The sequence below is a fragment of the Lagenorhynchus albirostris genome, chromosome 12, assembly GCF_949774975.1.
Source record: "Lagenorhynchus albirostris chromosome 12, mLagAlb1.1, whole genome shotgun sequence".
Taxonomy (NCBI): domain Eukaryota; kingdom Metazoa; phylum Chordata; class Mammalia; order Artiodactyla; family Delphinidae; genus Lagenorhynchus; species Lagenorhynchus albirostris.
Genome location: NC_083106.1, coordinates 50,066,764 through 50,070,649, shown reverse-complemented (window position 1 = coordinate 50,070,649; position 3,886 = coordinate 50,066,764).

Sequence of the window (3,886 nt, the reverse complement as noted above, 5' to 3'; positions counted from 1 at the left end):
TGCTGTGATGTATGTCATAGAGTGTTCTGCCTATGTTTTCCTCTAAGAGTTTGATAGTGTCTGGCCTTACATCTAGGTCTTTAAACCATTTTGAGTTTATTTTTGTGTATGGTGTTAGGGAGTGTTGTAATTTCATTCTTTTACATGTAGCTGTCCAGTTTTCCCAGCACCACTTATTGAAGAGGCTGTCTTTTCTCCATTGTATATTCTTGCCTCCTTTATCAAATATAAAGTGACCATAGGTGCGTGGGTTTACCTCTGGGCTTTCTATCCTGTTCCATTGATCTATATTTCTGTTTTTGTGCCAATACCATATTGGCAAAAAAGTCTCTTTCAGACTTTTTGTTGTTGGTATATAGGAATGCCAGAGACTTCTGTGCATTAAGTTTGTATCCTGCAACCTTACCATATTCATTGATTAGTTCTAGTAGTTTTCTGGTGGCATCTTTAGGATTTTCTATGTATAGTATCATGTCATCGGCGAACAGTGACAGTTTTACTTCTTTTCCAATTTGTATTCCTTTTTTTCTTTTTCTTCTCTGATTGCTGTGGCTAGGTCTTCCAAAATTATGTTGAAAAAGAGTGGCGAGAGTGGACATCCTTGTCTTGTTCCTGATCTTAGTGGAAATGCTTTCAGTTTTTCACCATTGAGTATGATGCTTGCTGTGGGTTTGTCATAGAGGGAACCTACCTCAACATAATAAAGGCCATATCTGCTCTTAACTTTATGATTTCTTTCCTTCTACTAACTTTGGGTTTTGTTTGTTCTTCTTTCTCTAGTTCCTGTAGGTGTAAGGTTAGATTGTTTATTTGAGATTTTTCTTGTTTCTTGAGGTAGGATTGCATTGCTACAAACTTCCCTCTTAGAACTGCTTTTGCTGCATCCCATAGGTTTTGGATCGTCATGTTTCATTGTCGTTTGTCTCTAGGTATTTTTTGATTTCCTCTTTGATTTCTTCAGTGATCTCTTGGCTATTTAGTAATGTATTGTTTAGCCTCCATGTGTTTGTGTTTTTTACGTTTTTTTCCTTGTAATTTATTTCTAGTCTCATAGCATTGTGGTCAGAAAAGATGCTTGATATGATTTCAATTTTCTTTAATTTACCGAGACTTGATTTGTGATCCAAAATGTGATCTATCCTGGAGAATGTTCCGTGTGCACTTGAGAAGAAAGTGTAATCTGCTCTTTTTGGATTGAATGTCCTATAAATATCAATTAAATCTATCTGGTCTATTGTGTCATTTAAAGCTTGTGTTTCCTTATTAATTTTCTCTCTGGATGATCTGTCCATTGGTGTAAGTGAGGTGTTAAAGTCCTCCACTATTATTGTGTTACTGTCGATTTCCTCTTTTATAGCTGTTAGCAGTTGCCTTATGTATTGAGGTGCTCCTATGTTGGGTGCATATATATTTATAATTGTTATATCTTCTTCTTGGATTGATCCCTTGATCATTATGTAGTGTCCTTCCTTGTCTCTTGTAATATTCTTTATTTTAAAGTCTATTTTATCTGATATGAGTATTGCTGCTCAAGCTTTCTTTGATTTCCATATGCATGGAATATCATTTTCCATCCTCTCATTTTCAGTCTGTATGTGTCCCTAGGTCAGAATTGGGTCTCTTGTAGACAGCATATATATGGGTCTTGTTTTTGTATCCATTCAGCAAGCCTGTGTCTTTTGGTTTGAGCATTTTATCCATTTACATTTAAGGTAATTATCAATATGTATGTTCTTAATACCGTTTTCTTAATTTTGGGGGTTTGTTTTTGTAGGTCCTTTTCTTCTCTTGTGTTTACCACTTAGAAAAGTTCCTTTAGCATTTGTTGTAGAGCTGGTTTGGTGGTGAATTCTTTTAGCTTTTGCTTGTCTGTAAAGCTTTTGATTTTTCCGTCAAATCTGAATGAGATCCTTGCCGGATAGAGTAATCTTGGTTGTAGGTTCTTCCCTTTCATCACTTTAAATATATCATGGCACTCCCTTGTGGCTTGTAGAGTTTCTGCTGAGAAATCATCTGTTAACCTTATGGGAGTTCCCTTGTATGTTATTTGTCATTTTTCCATTGTTGTGTTTAATAATTTTTCTTTGTCTTGAATTTTTGTCAGTTTGATTACTATGTGTCTCGGCCTTTTTCTCCTTGCATTTATCCTGCCTGGGTCTCTCTGTGCTTCCTGGACTTGGGTGGCTAATTCCTTTCTCATGTTAGGGAAGTTTTCGACTATAATCTCTTCAAATATTTTCCTCGGGTCCTTCCTCTCTCTCTTCTCCTTGTGGGACCCCTATAATGCGAATGTTGGTGCATTTAATGTTGTCTCAGAGGTCTCTTAGGCTATCTTCATTTCTTTTCATTCTTTTTTCTTTGTCTGTTCCATGGCAGTGAATTCCACCATTCTGTCTTCCAGGTCACTTATCCATTCTTCTGCCTCAGTTATTCTGGTATTGATTCCTTCTAGTGTAGTTTTCATTTCAGTTATTGTATGGTTCATCTCTGTTTGTTTGTTCTTTAATTCTTCTAGGTGTTTGTTCTTTAATTCTTCTAGGTGTTTGGTTTTTTTTTTTTAAAGGAGGAGGCCATTTATTTATTTATTTTTGACTGTGTTGGGTCTTCGTTGCTGTGCGCTGGCTTTGTCTAGTTACGACGAGCTGGGGCTACTCTTCGTTGAGGTGCGTGGGCTTCTCATTGCGGTGCCTTCTTTCATTGCGGAGCACAGGCACTAGGTACAAGGGCTTCAGTAGTTGTGGTGTGCGGGCTCAGTAGTTATGGCACATGGGCTTTGTTGCTCCGTGACATATGGGATCTTCCTGGACCAAGGCTCGAACTCATGTTCCCTGCATTGGCAGGCGGATTCTTAACTACTGCGCCACCAGGGAAGTCCCTAGGTCTTTGTTAAAGATTTCTTGCATCTTCTCGAACTCTGGCTCCATTCTTTTTCTGAGGTCCTGGATCATCTTCACTATCATTATTCTGAATTCTTTTTCTGGAAGGTTGCCTATCTCCACTTCATTTAGTTGTTTTTCTGGGGTTTAAGCTTGTTCCTTCACCTGGTGCATAGTCCTCTGCCTTTTCATTCTGTCTATCTTTCTGTGAATGTGGGTTTCGTTCCACTGGCTGCAGGATTGTAGTTCTTCTTTTTCTGCTGTCTGCCCTCTGGTGGATGAAGCTCTCTGAGAGGCTTGTGCAAGCTTCTGGATGGGAGGGACTGGTGGTGGGTAGAGCTGGGTGTTGCTCTGGTGGGCAGAGCTCAGTAAAACTTTGTTTGTCTGCTGATGGGTGGGGCTGAGTTCCCTCGAGTTGGTTGTTTGGCCTGAGGCAACCCAGCAGTGGAGGCTACAGGCTCTTTGGTGGGGCTAATGGCAGACTCCAGGAGGACTCACACCAAGGGGTACTTCCCAGAACTTCTGCTGCCAGTGTTGTTTTCCCCGCGGTGAGCCACAGCCACCACCCACCTCTGCAGGAGACCCTCCAACACTAGTAGGTAGGTCTGGTTCAGTCTCCTACAGGGTCACTGCTCCTTCCCCTGGGTCCCGATGTGCACACTACTTTGTGTGTGCCCTCCAAGAGTGGAGTCTCTGTTTCACCCAGTCCTGTCAAAGTCCTGCAATCAAATCCCGCTAGCCTTCAAAGTCTGATTCTCTGGGAATTCCTCCTCCTGTTGCCAGACCCCCAGGTTGGGAAGCCTGACGTGGGGCTCAGAATCTTCACTCCAGTGGGTGGATTTCTGTGCTATAAGTGTTCTCCAGTTTGTGAGTCACCCACCCAGCGGTTATGGGATTTGATTTTATTGTGATTGTGCCCCTCCTGCTGTCTCATTGCAGCTTCTCGTTTGTCTTTGGATGTTGGGTATCTTTTTTTGGTGAGTTCCAGTGTCTTCCTGTCAATGATTGTT